The 16,300-nt window shown below is 35.1% G+C and overlaps 1 long non-coding RNA gene across 1 annotated transcript; it reads right to left on the bottom strand.

Annotated features, from left to right (window-relative positions):
• Positions 1–13,196: 13,196 nt before the first annotated feature.
• LOC126608603 (uncharacterized) lies at positions 13,197–14,353 on the bottom strand. Its single transcript, XR_007617916.1, has 2 exons — positions 14,114–14,353; positions 13,197–13,396 (listed from the first exon to the last, which is right to left on the bottom strand). It is a non-coding gene; the product is annotated as an uncharacterized LOC126608603 (long non-coding RNA).
• Between the last annotated feature and the right edge of the window lie 1,947 nt (positions 14,354–16,300).

Raw genomic sequence — 16,300 nt, 5'->3', positions numbered from 1 at the left:
ACGAAAGCGGTATGATCGTCTGAGTAAATATTTAACAAGTCAAAGTCATGTGAACAACAAATTATGCCCATGTGTGTTCATAAAGAAGTCACATTCCAGATTTTCAATTGTTGCAATTTATGTCGATGACATGAACCTCATCGGGACTTCTACAGAGCTTAAGAAAATTGCTACGCACTTGAAATTGGAATTTGAGATGAAAGACCTTGGGAAAACTCGAAATTGACTCAGCCTGGAGATCGAGCATTGTTCGAATGGAATCATAATACATCAATCGAACTACACCCAAACGGTGTTGCGACATTTTAATGAGGATAAAACAAAACCTTCGAGTACACCTATGGTTATTCAGACTCTAGACGCTAAACGAGATCCCTTCCGTCCAAAAGAGGACAAGGAAGAGATTTTGGAACCTGAAGTTCCTTACCTAAGTGCAATTAGGGCTTTATAGTACTTGGCTCAGTGCATTAAACCTGACATTTCCTTCGATGTTAATCTTTTGGCTAGATACAGAAATGCGCCCACGCACAGGCACTGAAATTATGTTAAAGACATTTTCCACTACCTCAAGGGTATGACGAATTTGGGCTTGTTCTATACCCACGAATCTTTAAGTGTTGCTACACCTTATGGTTCTCGATGTTGGAAATGTGCCCTAAAACCAATCATATGATGATACTTTACGGACATTTCGCATGTTAAACTAATCTAGTTTAACTATAAAGGGCAAAGATTATTGTTTGAGCCGTCTCATATAAATGTTATATGCTTAAACGATAAAGTCCAAGGAATATGTGATTGGGAGAATGCGATCTAAAGAAGTTAGATTCATGAGACCATTCTTTTGTAGACACATCCTAAACGTTCCTGATCATAGGATTGCCAATTGGGCATTGACAGTCCGTTAAGATCAGTACGTGTTGTATCTTCTCTCAGGGAGAGTGACTAGTCTCTAGTCATTGGTGTGTGTGACATCAAGACAAGTACGTAGGTGCTCAATAGAGAATAAGTTCACTGAACACGATCAACGAAGAGTTCTCATATTCATGTCACATGAGAACTCATGGTTGGGATAATGCAAAGTAGTCCTTTGACCTGAGGCATCACGTTTGTCTTGTGGTTAAGTACTTGATCTTTGATTATGTCAAACGTCATTCCATTGGAGTGTCCACGGCATCGTTGGGGTTAAGCCACTTAGCCATGGAGGCAAGTGAATGCGCAACAAGGGATCTCTAACCTTCAAACTGTTAGAGGGAGAATACTCTATGATATGATTTAGAATCTCTGGCCAGAGTATGAATGAGATTTAGGAATGCGTTCCAAATCACATTCAAGGTAATCATATAAGCACACGAATCACATTGGATAGTAGACATGAATAAATAAACTATCAAACCAAACAATGTGGTCAAGAGTATTGTATTAGAGAAAGACCGTATTGCATTTGTAATCCTAAACTGAATAGGTTCTCCACCTCTTCTGATTAGCTTGGGTAACCATGATATGCTGCTAGGTGTCACTCTTGGTTTGTGGAAGCCCTAAACGTGTATAATCACTAAACGGAGAATTGAAAGTAAGTTTCAATTCACAATCGATTTGAAAGAGTTTGAATCGCCCACTGCCTCGCTAAAAGGAACCTAATGGATCGTACACCGTGTAAGGTGGAGATTGAAGAAACAATAGAGATGAGTAAGAATAATTAAATGGTTTAATTATTTATGGCAAGGATTAATTAATATGTTAATTAATCAAACGAATAAGTTCGTTAAAGACCTCGGGATAGTTTTGGACGTTTAGGCCCAATGGGCTTCGAACGTCAAGCCCATTGACTTAAGTTGTATGACAACTTAATTCACAAAAGCCCAAAAGCCCAAACAACACCCCAAGGCCGGCCATATGGTTAAGGGTAGTGAACTTGGACTTATTTACAAGTTTGCCACTCAAATGAATAAAGGTATAAATATGACTTTATAGCCAAAATTCATTAAGGGTTTGTTTTGGAGAAAATTGGAGAGAACATGTCTCTCCATTTCTCTCTAAAGAGGCCGGCCCCTTGGAGGGTGCATCTAGCAATCCCACTACTCCAAGGTCACTCATTTCTTCTCCAATCTAACCTTGGTGAAGAGACTTAGAGGTTCTCAATTTTGGGAACTTGGAGAAACCTTTTCATCCATCCAAATCCATAGATTTAAGATGCAAGGAATGAAGGCCCTCTCTTTGGGTGATTAGCCTTTGCTTATGCAAAGAGGAATCTACAAAGGTATAAATCTCAACTCACTTTGTTTTGAGTTGATTAATGGTTCACCAATCTACTAGGCTTTGAATTTCTTGGTTAATGTTTTGTTTTTAAGTGCATGCAAGCATGATTCCGCCTTTAATTGTTAATTGCATGCTTATTGATGTTGCTTAAATGAACATGTTTTCACAAAATAATCCTTAAATTGGTATCAGAGCCTAGGTCTAGTAGTTGGTGAATCCTTTTGTGTTTTGTAGTTCATAGTTTGTGATTTAAAAGTTGTAATTGTTACAAGCTTTAGTCTTGCTTCTTTGAATGTAAATTTTGTTTGAAAATTTGCCATCTCAAATGTTGTAGATGTAGTTCATATGAGCATGAATATTGGAGCTAAAATTTGGTGCCATGACTTTGGGGATTTTCGGCCAAATCCAAAGGGTGGATTTTTGGGTTCTTGTTTGACTTGTTAAAAGTGTTTTCAAGTGACTTTTGGAACCCCTATGTACCCTAGTTTGGTTAGATGTTATTTCCCTAAAGTTTGAATGGTTTTGGAATGTTTTTGGGTGAAAAATGTTCATGGAAAATTTTGAGTTTTTTCATGAGTGTTCTTCATTGTTCTTGACATTTTTGCCAAGAACAAAAAGGTTTATGTTTTGATTCAAAGTTTTGATTTATTTCATAAAGTCTTTGTTTTGTGCTTTATCAAATGTTTTAATGTGATAGAAATTGTGTAAGGTGATGGAAATGGTGATAGGTGTGTAAGAAGTACTTCTCTTACACACACATCACTTGCATGACTTTACGTCACAAATTCCACTTGCAAGGCTTTATGAAATTGTTGAAAAAAAATTTCCAAATTTTTGTGGACTTATCTCCACTCCCTTTCCCTCTCTAAAAACCGGCCCTCCCTCAATGGGAGTACTTTTGGGTCTTTTATGCAATTACATAAAATTTTGATACTTTTGTGTATTTGCACTTTGGCCCAAAAGTTTACGTTTCTACGTTTAGGTCCAAAAACGCTAAAGGACAAATTGTTTTGCTCCTTTAATGAAGTTTTTGCATTGTTTAAATTTTGGGTTCTAGTGTAATTACATGAAGTAGTGGACTTTTGTGTTCTTACAAAGTGACCCCAAAAGTTTATGTTTTCGCAATATTGCCCAAAAAGTTGTGGTTATTGCATGATGGCCCAAATAGTTTGAGAACAAAATTGTTTTGTCTCTTTAAATGAGAATTGGATTTTCATTTCATTTAGCTCCATTTAAATCAATTTTATGGATACAAAAACCAAATGAAAATGTTGCATTCAATTTAATTAGTTAAAGTGTTAATTAATTAAAGGGTGATTATGAACCTAAGCCTAATATAATTGAGCTATGTGATAGGCCGTTTCAAATTTGTTTGAACCATGGGAATGTGTAGATTAGACTTTGGTTGTAATTTGATTTGATCAAATGTTGTAAAAGGGCATAAGCTCTTCTTTACTTTAAAGTAATTTGTTTTATGCAAATGTTGTAATGAGCATAAGCTCACCTTTACTTTGAAGTACTTCTTTCTTGCTTTATATGATATGCATAAAAATGAAGTAGTTGGGTCCAACGCCCCTAAGACAACACGCCTTAATGTGATTAAACGCGTAACTAAAATCAATCACCATTCCTAGACCGAGATTCAACACAAGGCTCGTGTTGAATCTAAACAAAGGTTCATAGTCATCCTAAGGCCCTAAGGCAACTATATAGTCCATCAAATGAATGCAAAGTATATGTTAGTAGTATCATATACTCTTGCTTTAAAAACCGTTTTATAAGCATAGTGGGAGTATTATATACAACTAAAAACAATCATATGGACCAATAGTTGTAATAGGACCAAAATTGTTTTAATAGAGATTAAAATGTATGTTTATATGTGATGAGACCTAAAACCCTCAACCAAACCATTATTAAGTTGATAAGCATGAGAGTGCTTTGAACACTCTTTCGTGGCCTTCCACCGTGGTAGGCTCCGATCGTATGTGACTCGTACACCGGCTTCACCCTATAATGGGGGAGTACAAAGTGCGTGCTTACACTCAGGAGGAGTTCTATATACATACATGATGAAGTGAGGTAGGCAACGAGTTTAGCCAACATGATATAATTCTGAGGCTATGCTTGAACCCCTACACGAACTAAGCATGGTGGGAATGACTTAACTAAGTGCAATGACGCCAACATGATATAATTCTGAGGCATCATTCTCTAGAGGCCAAATAAGATGGGTACTTGCAAGAGATGCAAATGAGTAAGCGTACTCTCTCATTATTATTAACGCTAGCCAACATGATATAATTCTGAGGTGGGCTTGGTAATAGTGAGCCTCCCATACCCTACTAAGAGTTTCATCCAAAACTCTCAAATTCCAATGAGCGATATGGAATTTGCCAAAAATAGTGGGTGGTGCTATTTGATTTAAAGACCCGAATCAAATGGCTTAAAATCAATCAATTTATATTCGTTATGTATTTGTTTACCAATATATTTGCAAACGCTATCCAAAACTTGACAAAGAAAAGCCGAATGCTTTAGTTTCCGGACTTGGTAACACAATCCCAAATATTGTCTTAAATGGATTGTATATGTACCTAAGTAGTCTCATCCTCAAAATCGTTCTATTGGTAATGTATCATTGAAAGAACATGTTAGATAAGTCTATCATGAAGAGGACAACACAAACAACCAATGCTTAATCCTTTGTTAAAAGAACAAAGGAACTTACGAAGATTAGCATAATGACAAGGACACTTTTAGTGTTATTAGTTCTTCATTTACAAATCGTTGTATGAAGAAATAATAGTTGCTTTGAACAACCCTTAGTCAATGCAAACACTAGTGCTTGTTTCTTTGTTAAATGAACAAAGAACTTGAGAAGAAAGCACAAAGGCATGGACACTTTATGTGCCATGATTCTTCACTTACAAATTGTTGTATGAAGAAATGAGAGTTGCCTTGTACAACTCTTGAAAGTTTGTAATTATGTTTAGAACATAATGGTTGGTTGACAAAAATAGTCCATTAACATGGACTTATGATGATTTTGAATCATTGAGCGTTGAAGTGATAAACCACTTAACGAGACGGAAGCTAGGCAAGGACTTCACCTTTATGTGCCTATCCTTATGGTTCACTAAGTTTATTGTAAACTATATGGTGAACAATAACCACACGCTCTCCAAATTGTTTGATGTGTATAACACAATTGAAATAAGTTTCAAGAGAGATAGTGGGAGTTTAGGGACCATGACTATTGTAGTCAAAGGAGAAGTCAAATGAAGAAGATTAAATTAACTCCAAGAGAACAAACTTTCTTTATGAAAGGATGGACATTGGAATGGGTATTTGCAAGAAATGTCTTGCAAGTGTCAAGAACACACCTTTCGAAGGTGTTGTAAATTGTTCTTGAAAAGTTCAAAACAGTTGGTTCTTCTACTTGAATGCTTGATTCCGTATTAGTAACTATGTTTTACAATCGTTGTAAAAGTGTGACTAATAAGAAGTAGAAGATATATGAGAGAAGAAAAAGGTGCTTCACATTCGGAACGTGAATAAAATAAAGATCTCTGCGAAAGCAGATAGTACTTACTTCCTCATATGAACTACCAAAGAAATTGGAAAAACCAAAGATTGTCTTTACATTCCAATTTTAAGGAACTAAATTCCGTCACTATGTGAAATGGATAAATGTTTTGTTTGACAAAACATTGTTCTTTATTAATCAATGTTTGGATTATGGTAATCTAATTGATTGTCTCTATAGTAGAGATAATATGGTGGTGTTAACTGTTTAGAATATAATGATGCTTAAAACCCAAAAGGTTGCAAGGTAGTGACTAATCCCAACTAAGTTGTGATACCTCTAAAACATAAGTTACGAGTTGGTGATAGATGGATGCTTTGGATCGTTAGATCCGAATCCAATACCTTCTTGTTAAAATTGTATAGAGGCGAAATGTTTGAATCTTTATTCTTTTGGAAAGAAGAAAGAATCACAAAGTTGTTGAGGTTAATTCACTTAGATGTTAGTGGCACTTGTCCACAACATAATACTACTCATGTTGGATGACATTCACCGAAGATCACTCTCGGTTGGACTATAGTTTATTTTGAATAAACACAAGTCCGAATACTTTGCAAAATGTTTCAAAGAATTCAAGAAATGTAAGTTGATGAGTAAGACATCTAAAGTATTTACCTCCTTAGATTTGATCCAAGGAAAGGTAACACTTTAGATGAGTTTCCTTGAAAGATATCAAGGAAAATAGCATCATAAGATAATGAATTTCTCCTTTAGGAGAAGAACGAACTCGAATAAGATTTAGTTCGTTAGATGTTATCTATTACCCATATATAGGATATATAGTTCTAAAACAATATGATTGTAAATTAGAAGATCTTCCAATATTTTCATGACTCCATAAGATGTAGTTGGAAAGAAAGACAAATCTTAAAACATGTTAAAGATTTGGGGTTGTGTGCTAATAAGCAATATTTGTTTGATAACAATCTTGTGGGATATCCTTAAATTAACTTTTGGATATCACTTCTATAAACCAACTAACAAATGTTGTTTTGTTGGGTAGTTCATTGTAATCCTACAATTTGATTTGCCTAAAAGCAAAAGAACGAGAGATAGAACTCAAAGAATGGGTTCTTTGAGAGACAAGAAAGTAATCAACAAATATAAACAACCTAGTTCCTATACCAAAAGCTCCAAGGTAGTCGAGAAGGATTTATAAACCGTCTCAGTTGAATGGTTTGAACTTTATGACTATGTCATAGAGTTGCACCTCTTAATTCGAAAGAAATAAGAATGAAAATCCTTATGACTACATTGAGTGTATATATGATATATACTCAAGGAAATGGTAAAGTACCATTTGACCCGAAATAATGAAACCTTCATAAGCTAATTGGTAGCTTAAGGTGACTACAATCAAAGAGAATGGTTGACTTTGAAGGAACCATTTTTGACGTAGTCTTAGTTTCAATTAATTCGAAGATTGCTAGCTACAACTAAATGGTGATTCAATGTTTGGACATAATATAGGTTTCCGAAACCATTATTAAGATAGTCTTGATAATATATGTCTAAAACTATGAATCACAAGACATGTAAGTTGTAGAGATCCATCCATCATGGATCTTAGCAAGCTAGTGGGAGCTATAAGCGTCTTATGAGAGAAAGGTCAAATCGTTTGATTTCTCATAAAGATGTAAATGAATCTTTTGTTTACTAGGTTTACAAAAGATTAGTGGGAGTTAATCATATTCCTAAATTTATATATATATATATATATATATGAATGTATATATGATATATTAATTTTGGAAATGAAAAGAATATTTCTTCGTTAAAGTTATGACTTTAAACATTATATGAAGATAGAATGTATATGGGAGATATAGTCTATATACATGGGATGGAAATCTATAATGATATATTTCATGATATAATTGGATTATATCAATCCCTAATAATAGACAATGGATGCTAGGAAGTTTCTCATATGATGATAAACTTCAATTAGAAGGACAACTCTAGTGAGACTAAGAAGTTGCTCTTCTCAAAGAGAACGTACTCTTTGACTCCCAAAGAAATAATGCGTAAATAGAATTCTTTATGCATACGCACAAAGGTGATTTATGTATTTCATATTGTATGAAAAACATTGATATGAGTTGTACCTAGAACGGTACAAGACGATATCAGTGCAAGCCCAAGATCAGAACCATGGCAACTGTCAAGTGAGTCCTTAAGTATTTAAGAAATACTAAAGGATAGATTCCTCAAAGAATGAGGAAGAATTAGAGTAACGTAAAGGAAGCGTAAATGTATTAGATTATGAATCTAATCCATCATTGGATGTTTCTTCATTATGAATGAAGAGATAAACGGATATCTCTTTATTAAGACTAAAGAGATATTTGGATGGAAACATTAAAGTAATGACTTTAGTGTGTTCCATTATGAATGCAAAATATATTGCCATAAAGAAGCTTACAACAATGTTGTTTGGATGTGAAAGTTCATTCATGAACTCTCTATTCGGTTCCAACCAGAAAGTGTATCTAGTGTATCGACACTATGACACTAATGGGGCGATAGCTCAAGCCAGGGAATCAAGGTCTCATCAAGGTCCGAACTCATATGAGAGACCGAACCACATGATTGAGAATCATGTATAATGGTGACGTCGTTATTCTCAAGGTTGCTTCTATGGATAACATATAGATATCCATTGTCTAGGCCTACTACTCAGCCATTTATGAAATGACTACAGAAGAGGTATCATCACTGATGAACAAGCTGATTGGCTCTAGTGCAAGTGGGAGATTGTTGGAAATGTGCCCTAAAACCAATCATATGATGATACTTTACGGACATTTCGCATGTTAAACTAATCTAGTTTAACTATAAAGGGCAAAGATTATTGTTTGAGCCGTCTCATATAAATGTTATATGCTTAAACGATAAAGTCCAAGGAATATGTGATTGGGAGAATGCGATCTAAAGAAGTTAGATTCATGAGACCATTCTTTTGTAGACACATCCTAAACGTTCCTGATCATAGGATTGTCAATTGGGCATTGACAGTCCGTTAAGATCAGTACATGTTGTATCTTCTCTCAGGGAGAGTGACTAGTCTCGAGTCATTGGTGTGTGTGACATCAAGACAAGTACGTAGGTGCTCAATAGAGAATAAGTTCACTGAACACGATCAACGAAGAGTTCTCATATTCATGTCACATGAGAACTCATGGTTGGGATAATGCAAAGTAGTCCTTTGACCTGAGGCATCACGTTTGTCTTGTGGTTAAGTACTTGATCTTTGATTATGTCAAACGTCATTCCATTGGAGTGTCCACGGCATCGTTGGGGTTAAGCCACTTAGCCATGGAGGCAAGTGAATGCGCAACAAGGGATCTCTAACCTTCAAACTGTTAGAGGGAGAATACTCTATGATATGATTTAGAATCTCTGGCCAGAGTATGAATGAGATTTAGGAATGCGTTCCAAATCACATTCAAGGTAATCATATAAGCACACGAATCACATTGGATAGTAGACATGAATAAATAAACTATCAAACCAAACAATGTGGTCAAGAGTATTGTATTAGAGAAAGACCGTATTGCATTTGTAATCCTAAACTGAATAGGTTCTCCACCTCTTCTGATTAGCTTGGGTAACCATGATATGCTGCTAGGTGTCACTCTTGGTTTGTGGAAGCCCTAAACGTGTATAATCACTAAACGGAGAATTGAAAGTAAGTTTCAATTCACAATCGATTTGAAAGAGTTTGAATCGCCCACTGCCTCGCTAAAAGGAACCTAATGGATCGTACACCGTGTAAGGTGGAGATTGAAGAAACAATAGAGATGAGTAAGAATAATTAAATGGTTTAATTATTTATGGCAAGGATTAATTAATATGTTAATTAATCAAACGAATAAGTTCGTTAAAGACCTCGGGATAGTTTTGGACGTTTAGGCCCAATGGGCTTCGAACGTCAAGCCCATTGACTTAAGTTGTATGACAACTTAATTCACAAAAGCCCAAAAGCCCAAACAACACCCTAAGGCCGGCCATATGGTTAAGGGTAGTGAACTTGGACTTATTTACACGTTTGCCACTCAAATGAATAAAGGTATAAATATGACTTTATAGCCAAAATTCATTAAGGGTTTGTTTTGGAGAAAATTGGAGAGAACATGTCTCTCCATTTCTCTCTAAAGAGGCCGGCCCCTTGGAGAGTGCATCTAGCAATCTCACTACTCCAAGGTCACTCATTTCTTCTCCAATCTAACCTTGGTGAAGAGACTTAGAGGTTCTCAATTTTGGGAACTTGGAGAAACCTTTTCATCCATCCAAATCCATAGATTTAAGATGCAAGGAATGAAGGCCCTCTCTTTGGGTGATTAGCCTTTGCTTATGCAAAGAGGAATCTACAAAGGTATAAATCTCAACTCACTTTGTTTTGAGTTGATTAATGGTTCACCAATCTACTAGGCTTTGAATTTCTTGGTTCATGTTTTGTTTTTAAGTGCATGCAAGCATGATTCCGCCTTTAATTGTTAATTGCATGCTTATTGATGTTGCTTAAATGAACATGTTTTCACAAAATAATCCTTCACTCGAATTGATTCTTGCCTTGTTGGTTACGCAGATGCTGGATATCTGTCTGACCCACATAAGGCACGTTCTCAAATGAACTATGTCTTTACCGTTGAAGACATCACTATATCTTGGAGGTTTACCAAGCAAACGCTTTGCGACTTCTTAGAACCATGCTGAGATTCTCTCTCTGCATGAAGCATCGCTTGAGTGTTTTTGGCTAAGAGTAGTTATGGAACATATTTGAAGCACTTGTGGTCTTACTTCCGTCTTTGACCTTCCTGCGACGATCTTTGAAGACAATGCAGCATGTATCGAGGAGTTAAAGAATGGATACATCAAGAGCGACAACACCAAGCACATAGTGCCAAAGTTCTTTTACTCACACTAGCAACAACAGCATCAAAACATTGAAGTTAAGCAAATCTGTTCCCAGGACAACCTATCCGATCTCTTCACCAAGTCATTGCCCAAGCCTACTTTTCAGAAGCTTGTCCAAGGAATCGGTATGTGTAAATTATCTGAGTTGAATCGCTTGTTGTTCTCTTATTTGGAAGTTATGTTTAACTCAGAGGGGGTATCTAAAAGCATACTCACTTGATCTCAATGTACTCTTTTTCCTATGATTAGTAGCATTTTTCCCACTGGGTTTTTGCTACCTAACGAGGTTTTGATGATGCACTCATCCTGAGATGATCATACTCCGTTGAGTTCACTACTTTCGTCATGTTTGATGTTTGTTTTAGACATTATGTATACTTCTCACTTTTCTCTTTAGTCTATAGGTTTTCCCAATGCCTTGGGTTTTACCATAGCAAGGTTTTATGAGTTTTACTACCAATGCATACTTTCTTAAATTTAAGACAACATTGTGCCGATGGCTTCATCAACTATTCTACATTCTCTGCTAAAGATCTAATGTGATGGTTTGTTAAGTATTTACACACTCAAGGGGAAGTGTTGCTGTCATATTTAGAATAGGAATGTGATTGTGTAAATCCCAATAGATATAGGAATGTATCTTATATTCCTATTAGGAGTTGATTACCTATTAAGAGTTGTAATCCTACAAGGGTAAGGTTTTTGTCTATCCTTCTACTATAAATAAAGGCACAATGGGGTGATACAAACACACCTCATAATTAAATCACTCTCTCTTCTCCCTCAATACCGCCAACTCCCTTTCTCTCTGTAATCCCTTAGATTAGTTCAATCAAATAGGCCTACAACACAAATAGAATAATTAGTCGACTTCTTATTCAAGAAATTTTTGTCGTATATTGTTTTTAGTGGCAATGTCGACCAAGGTCTAGCTCAACTGAACAACCTTGCAATCATCCGCTTCAACTTAATTGGTTCCACAAACAAGAATTTGCTATAAAAACTTCATCTGTCACCCAAAAAAACTTTCTCTACATTCTACACATTTATTCATCTAGTGGCTTTCTCCCCTTCCCTTTGAAGAGGCACCTTTTCCATTCCTTCTGTCATGGCTCTTCCATCCTTCATTGTGATCGCTCTTCCATCATTTGAGGTGGCTTCTCCACCCTGTGTGGTGGTTTTTCCTTAATAAGGCACCAATCCTAATCTTCCCACCAATCAATAACGATCATCCATCACTTGAGTCATGCTTGAAGTCATGGAAGTCCTCCTAAGGAGTTTTGCTTTCTTAGGGCTAGAAATCCCCAAGAGTACTAGTACGTAGTTTCACCCACGCCGACTACCAGTTTTTCTCTCTATTATGAGAAATAAAACCTCCATAAGCATCAAAGTTAGAACATTCGGCTTCTAAGACATAGTTTGGTTTAGTTGATTAATCATAGAGAACTTCGGGTCTCTACATGAGTGGCAAGTGTTAGGAATCTTCAGGTTTTTGTAGCACCTTATTATGAACTTCAAGTTTGAGTTGAAAGTATAAACTTCAGGTTCATAATACCTACAAACAAACGCATATATACAAGACAATATATATATATATATATATATAGAGAGAGAGAGAGAGAGAGAAAGAGAGAGAGAGAGAGACAATATATATATATATAGAGAAAGAGAGAGAGAGAGAGAGAGAGAGAGAGAGAGAGAGAGGGAGAGAGCAATTATAAAACAAATATAATGAAAGTCGGTAGCTTTAGCTTTGGGACCCTTCTTGTGAAAGTATAGTGAAATAGATTGGTTGACACTTGGAGGCACAAAATAGGTTGCAAGTCTAAAAAATGTTGGAGTTACTGGCCCAAATTTTTATTTCTATTTTTTCAAGCCGTGCCTTCAGCGCTAGATTCGGGTTTTTAAAACTTTTTTCTTCTTCATTTTTCTTTGCTTTTTCACACAAATTTAATTCACCACAATTATATGAGCAGTAATATAACATAATTGTGAACACTAATTTGAGTAGAATATGTTAATCGGCAATCGAAAATTAGGGTCCATGATCAATGATGAATGTTTCATGCAATCAGGCTGAAAAAAAAATATTGATGAAGGCCGTGTTTTAGAAGAACCTGGATTGTAATGATGAATCTTGTGAATGGTTTGTAAGAGTTCCTCCTCCAATGTCGGATTTCTATCTTTAAAGTGTTGTATCATGTTCAACATAAAAAGAATAAATTGAATCATTAACAAGTATATTAATTCAATAAAATAAAATAAATTAATCATAATAAGAATGATTGAAACGTATTACTCCCCTAATTAAAAATGGACAAACTCTCTTTAGCGCAGCGTCAAGAGCGTGCTGATAACATGTTGTGGTCTATTTTACTGAAGGGAGAAAGAGGGTGCGGCATAGAGAGATGAAGAAGGGCTTGAGGAATTCTTTTGTGGAGACATAAATTAACTACATTCAATATGAGTACGTCACGTGGACTACAAGCTCAATATGACGATTCTACCGTTAACAACATGAGCAGACCATATACACAACCGTAATGGGCTAAGCAAAGTTGCCCATTCGAAGTAAAGCATTTGGGTCTTGATAGAAGTCATGGTGTACATTGATGAGAATTTTACCACCTGCGAAAGTATGGATAAAAATACTTAAAATACTTGCAAGAGTACAAGGTAATCGTAGTAAAGTTGACTCTAGCACGGTCGTTCTCCACAGGAATTGGATGAATAATTTATGTCAAATCAAATCTTAATTAATTATCTAAAACTAAGTTTGAGAAAATGTTGATTTTGTGATTTAAAATAATAAAAAAGAATTTAATAAAAATAATCAAATAAATGGGCAAAATAAAATAAACTAAAAGAAAATGCTTTTTGAAAATTAAATTGTAAAAGCACTAGAGTTCCGTCATCACCTTAACAATCCTATGTAGTTCTTCCAATTACCTATGACTTACACATGCATATTTTGAAAGTTAAGTTTCCTAATATAATTGCAGAAGGCCTCAAATCCAAAAGACATTATCTTGGATGCCAAAAAATCCAAATAAGCCTAAAACGTCACTTTAACAGCAGTGAGCGCTGCTCCTTTATTTCATCGCCATAAATAAATCATTTGGTAGAAAAACCTGAAACTTTGACACAAACAAGCTGAAAGACTAAAGAAAATCCTCAAATTGGAATCACCCCAAAATTTGTCTGTTTGATCACTTTTTTCTCTAGATGAAGTCGAATGTCCTACATTAAAAATACAATTCAAAGTATCAAAATTCTACCAAAATAACAAATAATTTAATACTGAAATTAGAGTAAAATATATAATATAATATCTACTCATCATACATAGAATCCATGAAGTGTCTTCCTCACATACAAAACCCTCCAAAGTTTCAGCCATGAGAGTATTCATAATGGTTGCGCATAGGGTTTGCAGGTGCACTGCCGCACTGATAGGGCGACCAACATGATTTATGATTTTCATTGTGGCCATAAAAACTTTGATGCTGCGTGTAGATCAAACAAATGTGATTTTTTTTTTTGTTTTAGATAAATTCAAAGAAAATCCCGATCTTGTGTATATATAGAGATTGATACATGTTAGCATGACGGCTTTAGATATTGAGAGAGGGAGAGAGAGAGTCTGCGATTTAACCAAGTTTCAAATGCATGGTATTAACGTGTAAATAAAAAAATAAAATAAAAAATGGGCTAATTGGCAAATCTCATTTTTCACGTGTTTAACCCAAGCATCATATTCAGTAATCCACTGATCGTAATCATCTCATTATCTCGCTGGTTCAGGTATCAGTTATACCGCCGCCACACATCAGCAGCAGCAGCCAAAATTCAAAAACTCACCGACCGCCATCTAAATAATCGGCGATCCATCGGAAGCGCAGCTTTCCACTCAACCCAGGGTTAATCAAGTTGAATATCGCAGCAGAGCAGACAAAAACAAAAGGGTGGGGACGCGTTGGCCTCACGAGATTGAATCCTGGCCCTTGATTGCGTCGCCCGCTTTCGTTCTTTTGCTCGACTTTTCCAAATTCCCTCACCAGATCATCAATAATTAACACAATTTGTTCAATAAAATAAAACATTATATTAAATTATTGACAAACAGTTGATGGCTGATGCGTGTCGTAAAAGCACGTTTCTTTCATTTTTTTTTTTTTTGGATTTATTTTGTTGGGCATGCCGCACGTGTAAAAACACTCTCCACCTTCTTATTTTATCATTTTTATTTTTTATTGTGTTTCATTTTTATTTTTATAGTGTTATTCATTTGTTTCTTCGATGACCAATCTTTACTATTGCTTCCCTTATCGTTTTATTCTGTCAAACCATCACCTTTATTTATTTATTTTAACAAAAAAATTTATTATTTTAAAAACAAGATATGGTTCAAAACTATTACATATAATTTTAAATAATTTAGTAAAATATCAATAAAAATTTTACCATTTAGCAAATCAATGACCTATTTTTGTTTTGGACTTAAACAATGTTATACTTTTATTAATTAAGCATAGATCAATGATGAATGTCACGGGCTTTAAGTCATTATAAAAATAGTTAGAGATTGATTCTTTTATACTTAGAACATGAATATTTTATCATTCTCTCTCTCGTGCCCTTCGTTTACATGGAGGAGTATGCTCAACTCAAGGAAACGGAACCAGAAATCGGACACTACATTGCAGTGGCTGAATCCAAAGGTAAAAAAAACATGGACAAAAAAATGAAACCAGTAAATGGACATTGTAACACAGTGTCTAAATCCAAATGTAAAAACAAAATCAGGAAACAGACTCTGCAACGCAGTGTCTGATCGGTATGGACTTATTCCAAAATATAAAAACTAAGAGAAATGCTTTGTTAGTTGAAGTGGGTGACAATTGTAATGGGTACCAGCTGTAGTGACAAATTTTGCTAATTTAGATGGGATTCCAATGGAAGTTCTTCTGTTTCATCTGAAAGTGTGAATTGTATATTGAATTAATTAAAATCACGAAAAAATATCACAATACATGATCGTCTTTTTATTGATTTTACACAAAATTACCCTGTAATTTAATATTTTTATTGTTATGTTAGAAAAAAAATTAAACTTAACAATATATTATTAAAAATATATTCTAACTGAAGATGTAAATGTTCAAATTAGAATTTAATAAAGTTTGCCCTTTCTTAGAAAAAAATATATATATTAGGGAAAATCTCAATTTACTACTCTCAAACTCACAGATCTGCAAATTAAAATGTATAAACCGTAACTCTGTTGACTAATTGAACTGTGATCTGTTATGTTTATTATAAGACCATGAGATGAGAAAAATAATGAATCAAAACTCTGAGGATCCCAAATCTGGTAAATGATGTGACAAATTTGAAAACCCTGGACCGAAGAAGGCACCTTTAACTTGATTAAGTGCATTCATTTCCTCTCTGATATTTGTATATGCCAATTTAGATGACCTTGGTGACATTATTTGTTATGTGTGCGAGGTACCCTCGATCCGCAAGGAA

The sequence above is a fragment of the Malus sylvestris genome, chromosome 16 (assembly GCF_916048215.2).
Source record: "Malus sylvestris chromosome 16, drMalSylv7.2, whole genome shotgun sequence".
Taxonomy (NCBI): Eukaryota; Viridiplantae; Streptophyta; class Magnoliopsida; order Rosales; family Rosaceae; genus Malus; species Malus sylvestris.
Note: the sequence above shows the minus strand (reverse complement) of the source record. Positions and strands in the feature narration are given on the sequence as shown.